The sequence below is a fragment of the Caloenas nicobarica genome, chromosome 26, assembly GCF_036013445.1.
Source record: "Caloenas nicobarica isolate bCalNic1 chromosome 26, bCalNic1.hap1, whole genome shotgun sequence".
Classification (NCBI taxonomy): domain Eukaryota; kingdom Metazoa; phylum Chordata; class Aves; order Columbiformes; family Columbidae; genus Caloenas; species Caloenas nicobarica.
In genome coordinates this window covers 3,959,607-3,972,807 of record NC_088270.1, presented here as the reverse complement: position 1 = coordinate 3,972,807, position 13,201 = coordinate 3,959,607, and the positions used below count along the sequence as shown (strand labels likewise).

General features: G+C 51.4%; 1 protein-coding gene across 1 annotated transcript in view; it reads right to left on the bottom strand.

Moving 5' to 3' along the window:
* The window catches only part of LOC135998732 (protein CEPU-1), a 285,825-nt gene that overhangs the window by 247,764 nt on the left and 24,860 nt on the right, over positions 1–13,201 (bottom strand). The window lies entirely within an intron of this gene.

Here is a 13,201-nt window from a genome sequence, read left to right as displayed (position 1 = left end):
TCCATATTTTTCAGGGGCTCGTCTGAACCCGTCAGCACATCTTAATTGCTGTCGGCGCAGGGGAACGACAGACTTTTTGCGCGTCTGCCGAGTGCGTCTGCCTGCTCCGGGAGAAGGAGGAAAAACCACCAGCACGTGGCCCCGAATCCTACAAGCTGGAAGTTCGGTCTCCTCCGTGCACAATCTGTCCCCAGGGCTCCTCAGCTGTTTTTGCAGGAGGAGACAGGGAGAGGGAACGGAGCCAATGCCGGGAATCGCGCCGGGGCTTGCCAAAATATGCGAGTGCCGGAGAGAAACCCACGTTCCGCGCAAGCCGGCACCGGAGCCATCACACACCGATGCCTTAGGTGCCTATGACAGCGTGGGGACACACAGCAAGGTTGCTCGAGGACAGAAGGGGCTTCCCCGAGAGCGGAGAGGGAGGTGGCAGCCGAGGGACGGCATGTCCCTGCCGGCACCCGGGAGAAACTTGGAGCATCAGTTAATTTGTCATCATGGAAACGGCCAGCCCGGGTCAGCAGCTGTCGGCGGAGGAGTCGAGGAGCGCTGCTGGGTGTGATCTGTTCATTTTTTCTTTTTTTTTCCCTTCGTTTCTTTTAAGGGGATTTCATTTTTAAAAAGCTGCATTGATAAGGAATTTACTGGGGCAAAATGAGATGACACCGGAGCACGGAGTAGCTAAAAGAAGCAGCATTGCTGGGCATGCAGAGGCTGCTGCTTATACTATCTCACTATCATCACATATATCCTTCTATCTTATCTATCTAGCACCGTATATACCCTTTAGCTCACAAGCTCTCACAATCCTTGCCCTCTATCCATCATCCACCTATTCATCAACACACATCCAGCTCTATCTACCCAGCCATCACTATAAATATCCCATCCATCCATCTCTCCCAATCTATCTCTCATCAGAGAGACCCTTTCCCTACCTACCTTCATATATATACACATATATATCTACAGACACATCTCCCCGTCTGTCCATCCGTCATCAGCAGAGTGCTCACACCTCCTCTCCCCTTCCAAACCCTTATCCCTCACCGCACGTATCCTTCTATCTGCTGGGCCATCCATCACAGCCGCTCGCTCGCAGGGGCTGGGGTTTGCCTCTCTGCTCCATTTACTACCTGAAGACACCAGATATTTTGCTGTGGAGCATCAGATCTGTAACCTATTGAGCAATGGGTCCCCTTCTCCCATGCCCTGGTAGCTCTGGAAGGGGCACGCACAGGCTGGAGAAAGGAAAAAGTGCCTCATCTGGGCAAGAGCAAACCACGTAAGACACAGACAACCACTTGTAACCGAGGTGCTGAGCATCTTCTGCCAGTGCGCAGCAAGGATTTAAAGTCAAATCCTGATCCTCATGCTGGGGAAGAGCATCAGTGCCACCTGAGCATCCTGCCCACCTCTTTGCAGAGCTGTGCCAAATCTCTCCAAAACCCCACATTCCCTCCCCAAAGCAGCCACCGAAACCCTTCTTAATGCCATAACCTGCCCCTTCCCACCCAGCAGCTTCAGCACAGGATGGTGGTGGGGAGGGGGGGATGATGTTCACGAGCAGCACTGAGACACAAAATTTTCCAGAGAGGAGAGAAAACACACAAGCAGTGCTTAAAAACTGAAAGCTGTTACTTTAATTACGGGCTTTCTGCTTTATCACCAATAGCGTTTCTCACACATTCATCAGCGAACCTGGTAATAAATCAATCGCGGGTAGCCAGGAGCTGCAGTCTGACTCCTTCCCTTTCTCTTCCCTGCTCCCTGTGAGCTCTCAAGCCATTAGTATGCAGTCCGGCACCGCCAGTCTCTGCATTTCTCATCGGCTTTGGACTGGAGCTGGTATCAAGCGGATGCCCCCAGCGCAGATTTCACACCGCCAGCTTGGGCTGCGGGGAAGGCAGGAGACGCTGGAGAGGATGGCAGACGTGCCTACGGCTTTTGGGGCATGTCCCCAGCCCTACCTGCACCCCAGATGGGTATTTCTGCACCCCAGATGGGTATTTCTGCACCCAGGAGGTTTGGGGGGGTGTGATGGGGCAGCTGGGCGGGCTGGGTGCTGCCAGCAGCTGCTGTGCAGGTTCCTGCTCCGTCTGCTCCTTGTTTTGTGCCCAGAAATGCTGACGGCAGGGCCAGGGCACACAGGCTGTGCAGGGGGGCAACAACCCCCATCTCGGGTGCAAAATATTTTCCATGCACTGACATCGGTGTCTAACGCACCTTATCTGCCATCGAACCCAGTCAGAAAACTCAAGTCCAGGGAAATAAAAAAACCCCATCAAGGCGTTTTCCGATGCCTTTGCTGTGCTCTTGCACTTGGGGCAGCCACAGAAAGCATCTCTGCTATCTGTCCCATACCCAGGCAAGCCAAATCTACCAAATTTCCAAGCCAGCTGGGACGGTGCAAAGGACCCAACACCCAGCCATGCTGCACAGCCTATTTCTACACACAGGAATTGCTGGGGGGGCTGTTGCAGCCCTCCCGAGTGCCACCACAACCCCCAGACAAGGCAAAGTGCTCCTGTCCAGAGAGCTGGAGGAGGATTCGGCACAGGGAACCGAGGACAAGGACAATGAACCCGGCTGAGGTTCTCCCCTTGCCCCTCGCAGCACTTCATTACCTGCCGCTTCCCACCAGCCACCCCAGTGCTGCACAGATGTGCGCAGCAGCAGCCCAGATGTGCGCGGCTGGTGATGGAGAGGGAGCAGCCGTTCTCTCGCCTCCAGCTCCCCTGCTCCAGTGACCCCCAGTCACCCCAGCGTCTGCTCCGCAAAATGAGGAGAACGGGCTCCCTCCAATTCCTACTGGAGCCGGTGTGCAAATCAAATTGACCTTGAACACTAATTGGCCCTCTAATTAGCACTCTCAGCAGAGAAGCAAAGGACCAGGAGGAGGCTGTCTTTTCAGAGGAGGCAGCAGGGCCGTGGTTGAGGGAAGAGGAGCAGCCGTCCCTCCACGCTGTGTGTTTTTGCGTGGGTTAAAGGCAACATCTGCACGTTTAACTTTGAAAATCCCCTCCCTGAGACCAATTTTTGGGAGCAGGAGCTGAGCTGAGGCTGGGACCACAGCCCCAAGGAGAGCATCCTCAGGCAGAGGTACCGCACGAGCATCTTCCTGGGACCACCAGAATCTTTACCTGGGATCACCAGCATCTTTTCCTGGATCACCAGCATCTTTTCCTGGGATCTCCCCCAGCCCGATGCCAGCAGACGAGGTCGGCTTCAGCCCTCCCTGCCCAGGGTTTGCATCTCCATCACGCACCAACCGTCTCCTTCCACCACTCTCTCACCCTCCCATGCAGACAGACACATTTCCCTCTGCTTATCCCCTCCTTTAGGAGCTCTGGGTTTGACATTTTCCATCTATGGTTATTTACAGGAGGGCAGATCCGAGGAACCGGTCACAGGCGATTTCCCCTCGCTGCCGGCACGGAGCCGCAGGAGCCGGATACCTCGCTGCAGATATCATTAATTCTGCAAATCCCTAAATCCCACCCTCCAGCCGCCCCTCATCTTGAGGAAGATGGAAACAAATGTGTTAAACTTGACGGCAGCCACAGCCCTATAGGAGCACCCGCAGCCCCTGTGTCCTTCGGATTGTACCCCCCGGGCAAGGGGAACCCCATGGACCAGATCCCACATGTCCCCATGGGCAATTAGATGTCGCTCCTATACCCACCAAACTGTCCCAGTATAAGCCAGTGCTCCCACCTCGCTGCGGGAGCGGGATCGAATGTGCCATCCCCGTGAGCTCCCAGCTCACCAGCTGCTGCTTTCTTCTCCTAGTTGCTTCCCTGACCACAACTGCTCTTTAATTATTTGATGTCTCTAAAATACCTCGAGACTCTGCATTGGAAGGGAGATGAACCGCACGACCTAAAATTGGTCTTTTCCATCTCAAACTTCGTGCATTTTATCCTGGGATGAAAGGAGCTCTATTAGGCAAAGCATCAGTATTATTAGATTTCCTTGGAGCCCTAACAAACGGATATTAGATTATTACTGCAGATGCATTTCTAAGGCACTCATCACCAGAGTATCTAGGCATCAATTACACAGATTTAGAGATAAAAAAATGCTTCTCCCAAGAGAACAGGGTACAAAACCCCTTCTCTTTTTGCCTTCGTTCCCCGTTTCTTCCAAATACGTTCAGCTCCCTCCCACTGCCTTGTGCAGAGCCATTGCTGCTTACAAGGAAAGCTCGCCGGTTGATGGGCAACCTTTCAATCTTTGAAACATCTGAAGCAGCAAAAGCTTTTTGTAAAGACTGGCAGGAGTCAGCTGAAGAGATTTCAATGTGCAAATGGACATAAAAAGATGCAAGAGGGGGAATGAAATGCCGGGATTTATTGTTCTAAGGACAAAGGATTTGCTATTAGGTGAGGTGACCCGATGGCCTGGCTCCAGCACCTACAGGTCACACCACACAGAAAGTTGGTTTTCCTTTAGGGGTGAATAGAAAAAGCTGCAAAGTTTAGGGTTTCACTGTGCTGATAACGTCTCTGATAATTCCCCCCGTTACTATTGCCATTATGCTACCCTCTCGCAACACCACAGGAGTTGTGCTGGGTATTGAACATACAAATCCACAGCTGGAAGCACTTAAAGGCTGAAGAAAAAAGATCAAAAGTTGGAGAGGGAAAACAAGAAAGGGTTTCTCGCCCTTCCAGCTTACCAAGCTTCCAAAAAGACTAAATATAATTACATATACGTGTTCTTTAATTTCAACAGCTAGTTCTAGAGATTGATATTTGGCCCAGTTTCAAAGCAAAGCATCAAACTGATCACTTTCTCTGGCAATGGCACACCAAGCCCATTCCAATCCCCAGAAGATGCCTTATTAATACTCCCAAGAGATGCTTCCAGCCCCTCTCACTTTCTTGCACAGCAAGCTGCCAGAAGGGGCAAAACCTGAGCAAAATCTCCTGACTCTTTTTCCAGTCGCTGCAGACCAGGCACAGCTTCGTCCTGCCTCCGCAAGCCAAGCCCAGCTGCTCGGCTCATCACAAAGCACCTTCTGCATCACTGGTGGAGACAACGCCGGCAGCTCTGGCAAGCCCAGCTTTGTGCATTGGCCAGAGCAGCCGCTACATAGAGGGGAAAACTGCTCCATTTCAATAAAGAGCTTTCGAAAGTGCCTTTCTATGGACAGGACTCCAACTTGGAGCCAGGACCAGGGTCTCCCCCTGCAACCTCTCTCCAAGGAGGGCACAGTTAGCAAAAGGACCACAAATCCAAGAAGAAGAGCATCACTCCTGCCCCCTGCCCTCACAACCCCATGCACGAGCCACCAGAGCATCACCACCTTTGGTACCTGTGCTGAGGAGGAAAAGATATTCCAGCTCATCACCCACCTTGCACAGATTTATAATGAAGAGGAGGAAGGTCCCCTGAAGGTTCAAACACCCGTCCGTTCCTCCTTTCCTCCATCACGAGCATCTCTCCGTGTTTCACGAGCAACCTCAGAAATCAATGCTCGCTGAATCACAGTTAGTTCCTTTGGTTTATTTATTATTTTCCCAGCTTGAACTCAAAACCTCCTTCCACCTGGGGATAGCGGAGGAAGAACCACCCAGCGTTTCACAGGCAAAAAACCTGCAGGGAGGGTGGGACAACGTCAGGACATGTCAAGGACGGGAGACCTTTTCCCCTCCAACATGCTGCTTCGGGTGAGCAATTGGGCGATGGATACAAGATCTGGGAGAAGGGGGCCTCTGTTGAACAAGGCTTTTCTTGGCTATTTTTTCCAGTTTGTGCATCTCTTGGGCTGCGCCCGATGCACTGGCACTGCTGTACATCTCCTGTGATGACCGCTTAAAGGAAAAAAGCAGGCGGTTATCAAAAAATCCCCAGCAGCAAGGACAGAGGGGCACCGGGGCATGTGTCCTGCTCTGATTTCCTCACCAGGGATGTGTCTCCATCAACCTTTCCATGCACTAAACTGCCGCCTTTGCCCCAGCCAAGCATCTGACGCTTCGGGTCAAGGACCACGTCTTTGAAAGGTTCTCGTCCTGGCTCTGCCCGCAGTGACTTTGGGCAAGTCACAGCAGCTCCTGTGCATCAAAGGGACATGGACCAAGTAGGGCCTTCCCCAAAACTGCCCAGAAATCCCTCCCGCAGCATCACAACTCGCTTATTCCCCTGCCAGGGCTCACCCCTGCAAAGTTAATTTTGCAAAGACGGCAGCGCCTGAGCGGGGCTCTTCAGAAAAGCCAATTCCAACCATAAAAAGCTGATGGGATTTCGACGTGGAAAGGGGCAGGGGTGAGAGAGCCGAGCTCGTTCCAAACGATCACTCCGCCGACACAAACGTGCGGCTAAATAGCCAGTGCCAACACATGTTGAGAAATACCTTTCCCCTGCTCCACACTGAGAACTGCAACCTAGTAATATCTCATCTGCACCCCCACTTCTCCATCCCTCCCCCACCCAATTACCGAGCCTGACATTATCCGTCATCTTCCCTTTGTGTCGGCGAGAATCCAAACGCAGACGCCGGGAAATTAATAATAATTGTTGTGTCAAAATGTGGGATGTAATCAGGATGCGGCGTGGAAGCTAATACAAACACAAACAAATGGTATTTATCCTCCCGAAAGATCCCTCTCCTCCCTTCCCTAAGGGCCGCTGATGATAATACTCATGGAAGAGATGAATCAGTGCTAATATAGGGATTAGGAATAGATCCCAAACCCCAGCCTGGGCTGCAATCAAAAGGAGCGCTCTTAATTGAAATTAGAGCTGGGATTTCTGTGCCTCTGCAGAGACGGGTTAAGCCCATCGGGGCTAAACAAAAGGGAAAATAAAAATAGCATCTTTATTCGTATTCGAGAACAAGAAGGTGAGCAATGAGAAAAAAAAAAAGAGAGATCCTCTCTAGCTTCGGCACACCTGGTTTTCTCTCTTTTTTTTTTTGAGGCTGGGTTTTGTCCCAGTGCCCGCTTCTCATGCAGGCATCTCTCTGCCTTTTGAGCTCTGGTGCAGGTTCAAAAAGGATATTTCAAGATCAAACCATGCCCTGATGAAACCCGGGGTGAGCTGAGCTCGGGGTCCTGGTCCCTTTCCTCAAAGTTTTTACCGCTCCACAAGTGAAATGTGCTCTTTACCCTGATGCTCACACCAGCAAAGATAAGTGCCTTTGCTTTTATTCCTTTTATTCTACAGCCGAGGCATGTGGGCACGGGAAGGTGAGGGATAGAGCACCAGAAAAAAGGCACAACTCCTGCTTTTATTGCTGCTTCGACCCCCCTGCGCCCTGGGACCGATATCCTAAGCAGCAGAAACACAACTTCATCTGCAGGTTCCCCCCAACCAGCAGCCCTGGAGCTCAGCGTATTTGAGCATTGGCCTCAGAAGGGCTGAATTCTTCCTAAATCGCGGTCCCAGGCACAGGGGATGCTTTGGAGCAAAGTACTTAATGGCAGCATCTCAACTTTCTCTCTTTCCAAAGGTCTCGGTGACGAACTGACTCCTCTTACCTTCTCTCTCCCAGCCCTAAGCATCACCCCAAGTGTCTCCTCTCCATTGATGTTACTCAAGGGAGTCTCGCACACACGAGAAGCAGAAAACGGGATCCAGCCACAGTTTAGTCCCATGAGCCTATTAGCAATTGCTGTGCTTTAATTCCAAATTAGACTTTGCTTCTAAAAACAGGTTTCTTAATTCTTGGCTTTGGAACAGTACCACAGTCTGTGCCTTCCACTAGCAAATATGAACCTAGACTAAAAACAGCCTAAAAATTAACCAGACAGCTCCAAACACTCCTGGTCCCAAGTAACGGTTGGGATTTGGCTCTGACCTTCCCCGATCTCACTCAAGCTTCCTCCACCTCCAGCCTCCTCTGTCCATAGCCGAGCTGTGCAAAAAGCCCAGCCAGGAAAAAAAAAAATCGCATTTCCAGAGCTGAGAGGCAAAGGGAAAACCCTCTGCAAGCCTGTGCAGACTTAATTCATCGGCTCGGCAGCGGCAGGTCCTCCAGGGCAACCCAAGGGGCTGCAGGTCAAGAGAGACTCAGTGGAGTATGGCCGGTTAGAGATGACTTAGACACATTCCTATTCCCCACCTAAATTTTCGGCATCTCCACAGTGTCATCTCTGGGAAAAGCCGGCACAGCAGCAAACACGAGTGCATTTAGAAAGACAAAGCAGTAAACACCGACACCGCTGTTCGTCCCGGCTGCATCGCTGCGCGGTGATGCTGGGGGTTTTACAAGCCTCCCTGCATCCCGGCCAGACTTTGATTTATCCTCTCAAGCTGCAGAAAGCTTTGCAGACACTGAGCTGACTCAACGGTTGTAACCACCGAGATTTCAGGCAGTGATCTGGTTATACGGAGACCAGAGTTTTGAAGACCACCCATAAAATTCCTCCGTAGCTTTCATTTGTACACTCAATTACGAGTGCGCCAGCGACCCGGCAAGGACAGCTTTGGATTAGCCTTAAGACCAGGCTTTGAGAGCAGCTCTGAAGAGCCTGGCTCATTGCGTATTGAGCCACCGAATCCAGTGCAGGTCTTGAGGCCAGTCCAGACCTAAATTGATTTTAAACACAGGCACCATCTAGAAACTGGGCGCTTTCACAGCCAGCTGCATTTGGAGCTGGTTTGGTTGTTTTTTTCCATCAGGAGTTCAGCGTGTGTGGACAAATGAGCTCCCCAATGTTGCTCAGCGGGATGAGGATTCATCTCATCCAGCTCCCAAAAACTCGGCTGTCTGGCACAACGCAGAAATCTGACTCCTCCGTCACAAGCAGAGGTTGATGCTTCCAGAAAAAAGAAAAAAAAATATTTAAGGATGATATGAACTGAATTTTGGCACTGCTAACCACCCTGGGCTGGACCGCAGCCTCCATGCCCCAGAGCTTCTGTAGCTAATTATGATACTCCACCTAAATAAAGAGACTTAGAAAGCAAAGACCTGCAAAGTTCTCCTTTCTCCTGCCACCTCTACCCATGCACTTGATTCCCAGGTTGATTTTCCCGTCTGTAGAGCCCACGTCTAAGCTGTCAGCATCCCAAAGCTGGACCACCTCCAGGTCCTGCTCCCGGCTGCTCCATCCCCCACTGAGCCCATGTTGAGCCTCTTTGATCCCTTCTCAAGTCACAAATGACACCGGCAAACGAGGACGAGCCTGCAGGACACAGGCGCTCGGCAGCAAACCCCGTCGCCACGGCAGAGCTCGAGGCTGGATCATGGATTGTTGCGAGCATGAAAATTCATTCATATGAATTTGGAATATAATACCTGACACAAGATGTATCGCTGCTGCCACGCTGCAATCCCAGATAAGGACACAGCAGTAACAGATGGAGGAACAAGGCACTTATCTTGTTAGCTGATGGATTTATCTCTCCTTCCCCCACCCTTCCCTACATATTCCATAGTGTGCAGAGAGCCATGTTCCTCGGCAGAACAGCATATGGAGCACGAATTGATTTCTTCCTAACACCCCCTCCACACTTTAATTCAATAAGAGCTGGAGTGGCGGATAAACAGCTTGTTGTGCTAGGAAAATTTCAAAACAGTCAAGAAAATGTCAAACTGTCTTTTTTATGAGTGCCTTTTTTTTTCCCCCTCCTTTTTTTTTTTTTTTTTTTTCTTTTCCTTTTCTTTCCCCGCTCCTCCTCGGATGCTCAGCAATGAGCTGTGTGTCCAGGGAGAGCAGCTCTTCCCTGGGTACCAGAGCATCTTCTGCCAGGCCAGCCCATGGCAGAAGGTGGCTCTGGTCCCATCCCTGGATGGAAACTGGGAACAGAGCGGCTCTGGGTAAAAGATTAGGCAGATGGTTTCATCTGGCAGCTCCCTTAATCTCATCACTGGAGCTGGTAGAAGTTTTTAATGTGATCTCTCTTTCCTTCTCTACCCTCACCCCATTCAAAATGTCTTTTTTTCCAAAAAAAGAGACATATTTTTGTGGTCATTTCCTTGTTAGGCACGAATAAAAACTTTTCCAAAAAAACATTCCATTTTTGGTGTTCTCACCCTCTCTTTCAGCGCTTCATTTTAGCTCTGAAAAGGAGGAAATATTAGAAAGGAGGGGAAAAAAAAGGTACAATTACACATTTTCTGGATCTTGCTTAAAAAGATGGAGCGTTTCGGAAATAGCTGGGACTATTCTGAAGATCCCAAGCTGCCTCGTGTGCTCTGCCCTGCAATCCCCTGTGCGATGCTGCCTTTGCTAATAACCTACATGGAGGCAATGGCTGTGGCATGGGAGCTTATTTGGGGATGCGCAGATCCTCCGGAGGGGACACCAGCGTGTCCCATGGCCCAAGGGTCCCCGCAGACTTCCAGACATGACACCAAAGTCAATGGATTCCCAACAAGCTCAGCAGAAGGTCTCGCCCAACTTAATTAATAAAAATGTGCCCCTGAAGAAATGCAAGAGCGACTTTGTTTCCTTCCAAACTTCTGCAGTCTCTGTACGGATGTAGGACCAACTTGCATATTGGGGGTGCAGAGAAGACCCCACAGACCCACGGTGAGATGCCACCAGTGGCCTCAGCACCCTGCTCAGGATGCAACACCAGCACCACCTCATTGCCCAGAATTTGCTGCTCTAGGTCAAGCAAGGAACCAGCATCTGTAAACCCCAACCCAGGACAACATCACTCACAGACAGGGAGGAGAAATAAAGACAGACAGAAACCCATGGGGTGGGCAGAAAATGATGCCTGGGCTTGCACATCCCTGCAAGAGGCAAAGCAGCTGCTGCTAACACGCTGCAGCAGCACATGTGCGCGCAGCAACTCTCGCTGTGCACGAGCTGGGATTGTTTTGGGGAGAGAACAGAGCCGCAGGAATGTGTCCGAAGGAGCAAGGCTCCATCCTGCTGCTTTCCCACCTCCCCGCCGCGGTCTGGGAGTCGAAAAGCTGGTTCCCCACCCCCTCTGCAGCAGCGCGGTGCAGAAGGCTGCAGGATCCTGCAGGGAGCCAGCGTGTTTAGCATGCAGGAGAGAGCGCCGAGCAAAAGCCCCGTCTCATGCCACGGTGCATGGCCAGGAGCAGCAAAATGCTGATGAAAGGAGCAGGATGGCGGGTGTATTTGTAGCCCTGTTGCTGCTCCCCCCTGTTCTTCCCTCCTTCTGCAAAGTAGGGCTCTGCTCTGGCGCTTAAGTTCTCTGCCTCAGTTTCCCTCTGCAAAGCGGCGGTGCGATGCTGGGATCCCACCATCCCGCTTGCTACAGCCCCAAAACTCCAAGCAGGAGCATCAGGGAGCCCATCTCTTTGCTCCATCCTTTCGTCCCTGTTAGCAGCTTCCACCAGCTTGCGTACAGGACCCACAACCCCTAATGACAGCAGCAGCACCCATGGGTGACACATCCTGGCCCTGCCACAGCCCCCAGTCCAGCCTTGAGCTCTCCCCAAACTGAGGCTCATCCCGTACCAGCCTTACCTGCTCCCAGCGTCCCCACCTTGTCCCTCCAAGGCCACAATGAGGGGGGACACCAACGCGTTGCCGCCAAGAGCAGCCGGTCCCCGTTTGATGCAGGTGCCTCTGATCAGCTCAGCCCCCTGCATCCACCTCCCACCCCCAAAAAGGGCACATTGAGCCCCTGCTCCCCCCACCCCAGGACCATTTCAAGCCAGTGTCTCGCCAAACACCCAATTACGACTCCGTGGCCAAGGATGAAAAGCTGCTCTCAAGAGCATTCCTGTTTTCTCTCTCTCTTTCTTTTTTTTCTTCACCTTTTCAAGATTCCTTCTCCCTCCCTTCTCATGAGGTTAAAGAGCTAAAGACCAACTCAGAGACAGATAATAGAGCGACAGTGCCTCATAAAAAAGCAGCCGCAGCTTTGGAGAAAGCTGGCATACGGTGCATTAGGGATTTCTGTCGCGGCAGCTGGGAGTAACAGTGACCCTCTGAACTCAATTTGCTCCACTGCTTTAAAACCAAGGGAAGCCTTTGGACTGTCAAACTCCTCCTTTGGCTTCTGAGGGCGGCTGCAAACTCCAGCAGGAGCTTTCGGGGGGCCCGGCGCCCTCTTGCTATCGGGTCAGGCCTGGGGATGGAGGTGGCATCCCAAAGCCGGCACGGATGAGGTGAGGTGGGATGCGGTGCAAAAGGGGGTTCAACCTACCCAACAGGAGCCCTGGGGTGTGGATACATCTATTTAATCACTACAAGCTGGTAGCAACCCTTCGGGGATTGCAGCCCCTGCTTGCCCCAACCCAGGCAAGAGCAAAGGGGAAAGGGACACACACACAAGGTTCTTTCTGCCTGCAAATAGCTCAGTGCCGCTGCACAAACCCATCACATTCCCCTCTGCCGCCACCACCTTTTTTTTTTTTTTTTTAAACGAGCAGAAATTCTTCCTACTACGCATTAGCACCCAACGTAATGGTGCAAAGCATTTTTCATTTATCATCATAATGCCAGTCAAACGAACCCCCTAATAACATAAATGCAAGAGGAAAGCTATTAGACTTTATTTGTGCAGTGGTTTTGAACTCGTCCCCACTGCTCCAAATGTGTCACGAGAGGGGATGGATGGAGCTGGCATCTTTAGGCCCTTTCATTGAAAGCTATTCCTCAACTAGCCAGAGCCTTTCCTTACAGACCATCGCAACCCCGCACGTGTTGCCGTATTTGCTGAATTATCTAAAGAAGTACTTAAAATAGTTGAAATAATCCGGTCCCGTTTAGAATCACAAGCAGCCATGAGATCTCGTGTGCCTTTCCATAGGTATAAAGTCAGGGTACTGGGGAACACCACGCTCACCGCCAGCTAAACATCTCCAGATTCTTTGCCCGCTATTTGCCCCATGCACACCTGAAAATAGACACTTCCCTTCTGCACCACACAGCCCTGCGTGGACTCTCTATCCCAGTTCTGCACATCTAAACACCATCAGAGCTTCTCCAGTGTAGCTCAGTCCAGACCTTCTACTTTGCAACCCACAGACCATCCATTCTAGGGAGACTCATGCTCATGCAATAGCTCTATTGCTGCTGGTGAGGCTCATTCACTTGCCTGTATGCCGAAGCACTTCGAAAATTCAAGTAATTACACAGCTCTTTGCTCTCCTTTGCTGCAGTCACTCCCATCCCAGGGTTTCATCACAAGCATCTTTCCCTCCTGCCTTGCAGGTCCATCCCCATTACTCCAGGTTTAGCCCTCAGCATCCCCAAGGTCTTCCAAGCTGAACAGCTCTCAGCCCACGGAAGCTCCGTCCTGCAGAGCCATCGCAAAGGCTTTT